The 10,058-nt window shown below is 38.2% G+C and overlaps 1 pseudogene; it reads right to left on the reverse strand.

The window, feature by feature from the left end:
• LOC121138507 overlaps positions 1–9,831 on the reverse strand; it is a 41,952-nt pseudogene extending 32,121 nt beyond the window's left edge.
• Between the last annotated feature and the right edge of the window lie 227 nt (positions 9,832–10,058).

Raw genomic sequence — 10,058 nt, forward strand, 5'->3', positions numbered from 1 at the left:
AAATTTAAGCAGAAATCGAAATACCAGATGTTTTAACTGTGGTAGAATAGGACATCTGAAAAGAAATTGTAGGCAAACCATTCCTAGAGATATTGCTCCTCCTAGGAATGATTAAAACAAAAGGCCTCAGGCTTCTGGGTTATGTAGGAGATGTAGCAAAGACAAAAACTGGGCCAGTGAATGTAGAGCGAACACAGACCGGCGAGGTAAGCCTTTAAAATTGGGAAACATCCCAGGGGGTCTCTCAAAGACCCCCATGTCAAAAGTGGTCTGGTCATTCCCAGTCACTCTGGATGACAGTTTCTCCCAGAATAATTAGAAGATCCACTGCCTATTGTAAAGACTAATAGCACTGTGGATGACAGATTAGTAACTGGGGATGAACCAATCGATGCTGAACAAAACAAAAAATACTCATATTTTGGCAGACTTCTATAAATGACCAAAGACCAAAATTAAGAGTGCAGATGAATAACACTATGTTGACAGGCTAGGTGGAAATGGGAGCAAATGTTACTATATTAACTTAAGAATCTTGGCCTAAAAAATGGCCCCTACAAGAAGTAAATGTTCATTACTTAGGGATTAGAATGCTATCACAAGTAAAACAAAGAATGAGATGTGTTGGATGTATAGGGCAAGAAGGACAAAGAGGAAGACTGAGGCCATATGTCACAGATATTCCTGTAAATCTTTGGGGTCATGATTTACTGCAACAATGGATTACCCAGATTAACATTCCTGCTGTATCAGATATGAATCATAAACAAGCTCTTGGTTATAGTAAAAATAATGTAAGTCACTATAGTAAACATATGTCAAACATACAGGCTGCACAGAAACAGGATGCTAGTGCCACACGTAGAGAGAAACCAAAACACTACCCTTAAAATGGCTAACAAATGAACCTGTCTGGGTAAGCTAGAGGCTTTAGACAAGCCGGTTCAGGAACAGGTAAATGCTGGACATTTTGAAGAATCCACAAGTCTGTGGAATTCTCCTGTATTTGTTATCAAAAAGAAGTCTAGTAAATAGAGAACGTTTACTGATCTGATAGATATCAATAAAGTTATTCAGCTTCTGGGCTCTCTCCAGCTTGGGATGTCTTTAACTTCTCTGATACTTAAAGGGTGGCCAGTTATAATAACTGATCTAAAAGATTTCTTCTTCACTATAACTTTACAAGAAATAGATAGGGAAAAATTTGCTTTCATAGATCCTACCTATAACAATTCACAACCAATTAGAATTTCAATAGAAGGGTTTGTCACAAGGACTGTTGAATAGTCCTACTTTTTGCCAGGATTTTGTGCAAAAACATTTGGATCTCTGTGAGTTTGAGTAGAAAAAGGAATATTAGAAATAATGTGGACCATGGGGATTGCAAACTGGACTGCATTCTGGTAATTCTGCCATCTAGAGAATACCCCTCAGGAATTTTAATGCAGAGGGAAGATATCTTACTTGAATGTGTATTTCCCCCACTTAACCAAAATAAAAACTAAAGACATACATAGAAATGATCTCTGATTTGACATTCAAAGATAGGTTAAGGCTTCATCAACTGACTGGAAGGAACCGAGCAATGATTATTGTACATTGAACAAATGAGGAAATTTCCTCTTTATGGAAGGATAAAGAATATTGGAGATTGGCTTGCTGTGACTTTTCTGGAATTATTAGTAACAATCAACTCAAAATGGAGAAAATAAAATTCATAAGGAAAACAATTTGGATCCTTCCACATTTATAAGAAAACACCAATCTCTAGAGTTTTTACACTCTACACTGATGCAAAACAGTCAAGTAAGGCAGGTTATAAATCAGGAAATCTAAGTAAAGTAGTTCAAAGCCCTTACAACTCTGAACAAAAGGCTGAGTTGTACGCCATTCTCATGGTACTTGTGTATTTTACAGAGTCTCTTAATGTATTTACAGATTCTCAGTATGCAGAGAGAGTCTTACACATTGAAACTGCAGAATTTGTTCCTGATGGCACAGAATTAACCTCATTGTTTATACAATTACAGGAAACTATCAGAAATAGAACTCATCCTATATATGTAACACATATTAGATACCACACAGGTCTTCCAGATCCTCTAGGATTAATAGGAAGTGTGTTAGAAGCTTAGAGGTGATGGAAGTTGTGGGTATACCTGCACAAATAAAAACTGACAATGTTCCAGCATATGTCTCCAGCAAATTGGAACAGTTTTTCAAATATTATAACATAAAACATGTAACTGGTATACCTTACAATCCTACAGCACAAGCAGTGGTTGAGAGATCTAAACACATCTTAAAAGACATGCTTCATAAACAGCCAGGGGGAACAAAGACCCCCATACACAGATTACGTAATGCTTTGCTAACATTGAACTCTAATAATGCTAATGAGAAAGAACAAACAGCTGTAGAAAGACACAGGACTAGAGAAAAAACTTCTGAATTAAATCAGCCAGTGTATTTTAAGTATTTTATGACCTCAGTTTGGCAACCAGAATATGTGTTACATTGGGGAAGGGATTTCGCCTTTGAAACCACAGGAGAAGAAAAGGTTTGGATTCCATCAAAGCTGATCAAGATTCGATCAAACAGGAGAAACCTTAGGAAGAGGAAAGATGACAGCTCATCCAAAAAGTCATACTCTACTATACATAACGAGAAAAAGAAGGGAAAAAGAAGTGTTTTGTTTTAGTCTTCATGGGAAAACCCATCTCCAAACAGTGAGAAAATACTGAATGTGTGGGTACCTGAAGAAGAGAGGATGGCTACTCAAAGGACCATCAAGCAAACAAGAATCTAATGTTTGGTATTAATGCCTAATTCTCTTAACATTGTACTTATAATATGTATTTCTCTTTATTTCCAAATGCTCTTTTAGTCCCAATTCGTTTAAACTGAAGCTGGCTTTGGAGTTGAATTTGGTTATCCTCCTCTGAATCCAAGCATGTCGTTAAAATAAAATTCAGAATTTCTGTAGCATATCAAGGAGCCATTGATGTAAGACAGGAGAAAACAAAATCGAGGGACTATCATCTGTTTGTACTCTATTCTTTCTCTGAAAGTCTAAATGCCTTCACATTTACCATCTTCCTTATTGTTGCATTTTCTGGTATGCATACATATAACAGTTGAAAATTTCTCTGTTAACATGAATGTTTGAGTTTTCCACAGAGAAGAAGGAGTTTCCTAACAGCAATCTTAAAGAACTCCAGAAAGTAAATGGGTCCCCACATCATTGACTCCACCGGACAAATTCCATTCTGAAACCGATTTGGGACTACATCGCTCTAAACAACTCCAGACCAATGAACTGATATGGTGCACTTTCTACAGTCTGGCCACAGCCTCACACAAGAGCTTTAATCAACATTAGAACTTCAGTCAAGACCTTCAAGGAAGCCTTTCCAGCCAACAGAGACTGAATGCGAGTGAGACTTTCATTACACTAACATTATTTTACCACAGGATCCCATGAGGTTGTCATCATCTCATCTCAGCAGGAAGTAATTTTGAGAATACTAAACCCCCTGTCCCTACTGTTGCTATTGCAGGATAGTTTACACCTGTTAAGATTAGTTTTAAATTACTTACGGTCAGAATTTCAAGGAGGTGTTCAGACTTGGGCATCTCTTTCAGATAGCTTTAGGGTTTACATGGGATAGATATACTTAGGATAGGATACAAGTAGCATATAATTTGCTTGTCATCTTCTATGTATATATTCTGCATATGTTTGAATTTTGTATCATGTCTAATCTTTTATCTAGACTAAAAGGGGAATTGTAGGGGAGATCTCACGTACCTATTTGGGGCATGGACAGAGGGACAGAAGAATGGCAAGAGATATATAGGATGCTTTGTAGAGCAGAATTCTTCCCAGATACCTCTGTAATTGATTTCTATATTTAATAAAGTATCCTAGTCCATCCTTTTTCCCTTTGAACTGTTTCCTTTTTCCCTACTAATAATATAAGTTCTCAATATCTCCTTTCTTTATGAGGTAGACTTACCTGCCACGGTAGAAGCCTTTCCTTGTTTGTGTCTTTGTGAGATACTATTTCTGTTTTTCTCAAAAGCATTTCATGGAGGGCATGGGCCACTGCATACACTGCATTCCATATGAAAATGCTGGGATCAGAAGTGATCATCACAATTCTTTTTTGCTGCTTATTCTTTAGAGATATATTGAGTGGACATATTTCATATCTTCCACATAGTGGAAGAGGTGAGCAATAATAATTGTCCACCCAGAATTTATAGAAGTAAATATCACCTGGGTACTGGGAGGGTGTAAGTGCGTCAACAAATTGCTTGAAGCCAGGGATGTTTCTCTTCTTTGAAAATAATAAGCTACCTTCAAAAGAGGACATCAAACCAATCCACTCATAATATGCAGACTGTAAGTACACAAAGTGGGGCTTTGCCATGATCCATGTCTTCTTTCTTTTAACCCTCATTTCATTTATCCTGCAGAAAAACAGTACTTCATCTATATCCCCATAGAACACAAGCACATTTACTTTTGTATATTGTTTCAAATTCAGGAGCCCCATCAGAAAATATAAGTCAAACTTCTTAAGAACTGGGATTTGTTCTGTAAAAGCCACACAGATATCTTCTGACACAACCTCTGCTTTCAGGTCAGAGAGGAACTCCTTTCCTTTTTGGTCATCAGCCACAATGAGTCCCACCCACTTCCAGCCAAAGTGGAGCAATAAAGAGATCACCCCTTGGGTCAGAGCTTTGTCTTGAGGAGATATCTGGTATAGAGATGGGAATGTATTTTTATCACTTAGCAAAGAATCAAACATTCCATATGTGACCTGAAGAAGCAAAGAAACAAAGGTGATTTTGAGTTTCTAGTTTGTTAGGACTAAGAGCAGCTCCAACCCCTACCCTGGGTACCAAATGTGAAATGTTTCTTAGCAGTGAAGGAGGGGTTGAAAGACTTGTATAGTAATTGCTGTTTTTTGTCTAATATTAAATTTAGAAAGTCACAAGATGGATCTGGCACTGGCAGGAAGGAACATGAGTCATAGAGAGTGCATTAACCATAGAGTTTATTACAGCATTGGTAGAGTGAGGGGGTAGAGAGAGAGAGAGAGACATGAGATAGATGAGAGCAGAGAGACAAGAGAGAAGAGAGTAAGAGAGAAGAAGGGGGGACCATGTGGCGGTGCTAACCTAAAACGGGAAGCTTGCTCATGCATACTGGCATGGTATTGAGTTCTTACACAGACTCAAAAAGAGTGACATAGCAATGATGTGGCTAAACCACTGTGCATGCCCCACCAGTTGTCAGGGGTCAGGGTCAGCATAAAGCCAGATTTCCAACAGTAATCCTTTGATCTATGTCTAATATCCATATATGTGTAAGTACATACCATTTTTGTCTTTCTTTGACTGGGTTACCTCACTCAAGGTGTGTTTTTTCTGGTTGCATCAGTTTGCCTGCAAATTTCAAGATTTCATTGTTTTTTTTTCTGCTGAGTAGTAATCAATTGCCTAAATGTACCACATTTTCTTTATCCATTCTTGGATGAGGGAACATCTATGTTGCTTCCAGGTTCTGGGTATTACAAATAATGCTTCTATGAACATAGTTGAGTAGATGTCCTTATTGTATGTATGTGCATTCTTATAGTATATTCCTAAGATTGCAGGGTCTGGAGGTAGACTGTTTACAATTTTACTAGAAACCACCAGCAATGGAGGAGGTTTTCCCCTTTCTCCACATCCTATAAAGCTTAAACTGTCATTGATATTTTTTATTTTAGCTATTCTGATGGGTATAAGATGGTGTCTCAGAGCTGTTTTGATTTGCATTTCCCTGATGGCTAAGGATGTTGAGTACTTTCTTATGTTAAGTGTCTTTCAGCCATTTTAGATTTCTCTATTGAGAATTCTCTGTCTAGTTCCAATTTTAAGTGGATTATTTGGTATATTGGTGACAATCTTCTCGAGTTCATTGTATACTTTGGAAATCAACCCTCTGTCAGATGTGGGGTTGGTGAATATCTTTTCACATTTTGTGGGCTGCCATTTTGTCTTGCTGACTGTGTCCTTTTCCTTACAGAAGCTTCTCAGTTTCAGGAGGTTCCTTTTATTGATTTTATTTCTCAGTGTCTTTTCTACTTGTTTTATGTTTACAATTCACACTTCCAGAGAAGCTATGAAACAATGAGAACCCTATGAGATACATACATAGTTCCCCATAGAAGGGGAAAGGGACTAGAGCTCCTGAACAATTGGGAGTACATGGGGGGGAAGGGAGTTAGGAGAAGGAGGAGTGGAGAAAGGAGTGGGGAGAACATGAAGGATCAGAATGATTGAGTCCAGGGATGAATAGAAGTGACCAAGAAAACAGATACCTTAGTAGAAGGAACCATTACAGGTTAAAGAGAAATCTGGCACTAGGGAAATGTCCAGAGATACACAAGAATGAACCCAACTAAGAATCTCAGCAATACCAGAGAGGCTACCTTAAATGCCATTTGCCCCATAATGAGATTGATGGCTACCGTAAATGCCATCATAGAGCCATCATCCAGTAGCTGATGTAAACAGAAGCATAGAACCACAGCTAATTACTAAGTCAAATTCTTGGAACCCAATTGTAGTGAGGGAGGAATGATAAAAAAGGGGTCAAGACCATCCTGGGGAAACCCACAGAAAAAGCTGCCCTAAGCAATTGGGAACTATTGGGTCCCAGTCTGAGAGCTGTGCAACTAGCTAAAGACCAAACCAGGGCCCCTGCATGTGGGTGTCAGCTAGGAGGCCTGGGCAGTCTATGCAGCCTCTGGCAGTAGAAACACTATCCCTAGTACACAAATGGATTTTGGGATTCCATTCCCCGTGGAGGGATACTCTCTCAGCCTAGATCCACAGGGGAGGACCTAGGCCCTGTAACAAATGACTTGACAGAATTTGATAATCCCTCATGGTAGGCCTCAGCCTCCCTGGATGCAGGATCTGTTTAGGGGCTGGTGAGGGCATGGGAAGATAGAAGGGAAAGCGAACTGGGATTGGTATGTAAAATAAGATTGTTTATAATTTAAATAAAATTTATTTAAAAATCCAAAGCTGAATCCAACACACACACACACACACACACACACACACACACACACACACACACACGATTTCTATAGCAACTTCACACACATTCTGATGTGATGTTCTTTATTCTTCTGCCATGTTATAAAAGTTTCCAGTTTATATACACTTATAACCAGAAATTCGATGGCTCTAGCTAGGTACAAGAGTAGTGTTTGTCAGAGTCATACAAACAGATAAAGATGCAATAGTCATGTTTTTAATGGCTCAGAGTGAGAGTAGTTTAAGCTTCCAGGCACTTATTAAAGGAAAGGGAGGTTAACTAAGAGAGAAAGACTAAGTCATTAAGGAAATCTATGAGGTAAATATGTGTGCTTCACTATTTTATTAAATGTGACTAGGTATATAAGACAAAAGTTATAATCAGTGAATACCAGGAGCAATGCAATTATCATCTTTTCCTCAGAATGCCACTTTTCTCCAGTCAGTGGAGGGAGTGTTGGACAACTAGGTACCAAATGTAAACAGAGAAATCATGGGGTTTTTGGTTCATGTTAACACTTTCCGCAGATGGTAGCTGTATGAAAGGAACCTTTTGGCTCCAAGGATTACATTCTATGCTATCTCTCAGGGTAAATACAAGCAATAAACTTCTTGCTTCTATGGATGAGGTAAAAATAAGTTCAAAGAGTTAAGGATTTACCTTACAGTTTTTTCTAGGTTAGCTTGGGAGCATACTTTCCTATCTGTTGGCACAGTGAATACAGGACATTCTATTTCTCTATCTCTCTGAGAGCTAAGCCTCAACAAATTCAGACATTTTGTAATTTTTGTCCTTGGATGTCTGTGAATATGTCAATAGAGGTCTCTTTGCATGGAGACTAACACTAACCAGCTGTCTGCAAAAGAAAATAACTGCAGGGGAAGATTTCTAAATTTATGCAAAGATCTCATTGAGACAGTAATGTGTCAAGACTGTGATTACTTTCTTGCTAGAAGTACACATTGCTGCAGGGAGTCATCCAATATACCAGTTCATAGGAGAAATGGTACCCAATAAACACATCACACATTGAAGTGCTGTGGAAAAAATCCTCAAGCTGTAATGTGAGGAAAAGAGCTCTTCACACAAGAAATCTGCAATGAGGACAGCTAACACATTCAGAAGACAGGAATCCTTATTATCTTGCAGAGAAATTTAATGAGATGTGCTTCTTTGGTGACAGTATACTTCATCACCTTGCTAAATGAGGTCTATCACCTTTAGATAGTCACCTGTGATCAGCTGAACTCTAAAGTATGTGTTGAGCTCTCAGTGCTTAATTCTGGGTCCCCTAGCAATAGATATTCAGAGTCATTATCTTTAGAGTGGAAATGAGTTCATTATTCAACTAAGAGGATCAGGAAACTGAATATTGATGAGGAGAATGTCTTCTGTGAGATGAGCTTTTTTCCTTATCATGTGATAGAATATGGGTTTTGCAAAATAGTACGGGCTACAAAGTTATTAAGTGTTCTGAAGCAGCCAAAAAGTGACAAATATTCTGTTCATGATACATTGGAAAGGTGCTACAGATTTCCCTTGCTCCAATATCAATGGAACAGAACATTAGTTATAGCTTTAGGAATCTAATATTTGTTTTTAGATTTAGCTCCTGTGGTAGGAAAAGAGAAAGGTATGAAGATCTGGGGGGACATCACCAAGTATTTTTGCCTCATCCTTCCCTAATGATAATTTTGATGAAGTCATCACCCAGAATTTAGTGTACAATGCAAGTCTGTGAGAAAGAAATTATCATGTATTTCATGATTTCTTACATTAGGATGCAATACACATATGAATTGTTTTACTGAGTGATAAGAGTCAGTGTTACACTATCTCTTTTTCTAATCTTGATTATTTCCCAAGCATCGGGCTCACCTAATGCTTTCTCAGTTTGCAGTGATGCCTGAGGGTGGTTGCTTAACTTCATTAGCACCTTATAAGAGCCTATTGTGGTTATGTCTCTAAGTGAATGTCCCCTGTGAGTCCTAGTCAGAGATCTGTTTCCCTGAAATATAAATTCCTTGCAACATTTTCAGTAGTGATGGCCTTGAAGTTTGTTCCAAATTTACTTACATGTCTTTGACTCTCTTCATCTGTATGTCCATTGTTGACCCCTGGATGAACTATGAGATCTTTATACCCTATCTTGGGCAGTTAGTTATATGACTATTGAGCAGCACTCATCTATGAATCATCCTACTACATCCTGCCAAAGATTGAAGATAGAATCATGAATACTACTAAGTGATCTCCTTAGGAATCCAAGGATTTGCTGCTTATGTTTTCATCACATTCATTCCACTATTGATCATTTATTCATTCATTCATTCACTTCTATTTTAAATCAAAGGCATTAAACAGATAATTCTGCTTTCTATTGTTCATATATCCTACAAGACTGTGGATATCAAAAATTTACTAACTTACTTGTGGAATTTTGTAGAGCTCCAAAAGGGTTCCAATTTCGGCAGAATATTCAGACCTAATTCCTGCAATGATTCCAAGAGCTTTGTGTTGAGTTTTCCATTTGTAGTTAGGAATAAACTATACTGCTTTCAGACAGCCACATCAGAAGACCCTCTAAAGTTCTGTGGTGAGAGTTAAAGGCATTGTAGTGTTGCAATCCCAAGGTCACATTGGGAAGCAGGCTGGCATCCTTATTGATCTCCTCAATGGCAAAGTATAAAGTCAGCAAGTATTGATAGTTTTTCCACTTTTCTCTAAACAGGAGGGGCAGAGTGATGAGCACAGTCAGGCCATTATAGTCAGAAATTTGTAGAAAATTCAGGAAATTAGAGGATTGTAAGTCCTGGCTTCTTTACTGACATGTAAGATTAGTGTGAGTGAGCCCCTGACAGCTCCAGAACATCATGGAATGAGTCATGAAGTCTCAGAATTTTGACTTATATTTCAGTAGTTGGTTTCTGGAAGTGCATATTATGTATTG

The sequence above is a fragment of the Mesocricetus auratus genome, unplaced genomic scaffold (assembly GCF_017639785.1).
Source record: "Mesocricetus auratus isolate SY011 unplaced genomic scaffold, BCM_Maur_2.0 contig_11296_pilon_obj, whole genome shotgun sequence".
Taxonomy (NCBI): Eukaryota; Metazoa; Chordata; class Mammalia; order Rodentia; family Cricetidae; genus Mesocricetus; species Mesocricetus auratus.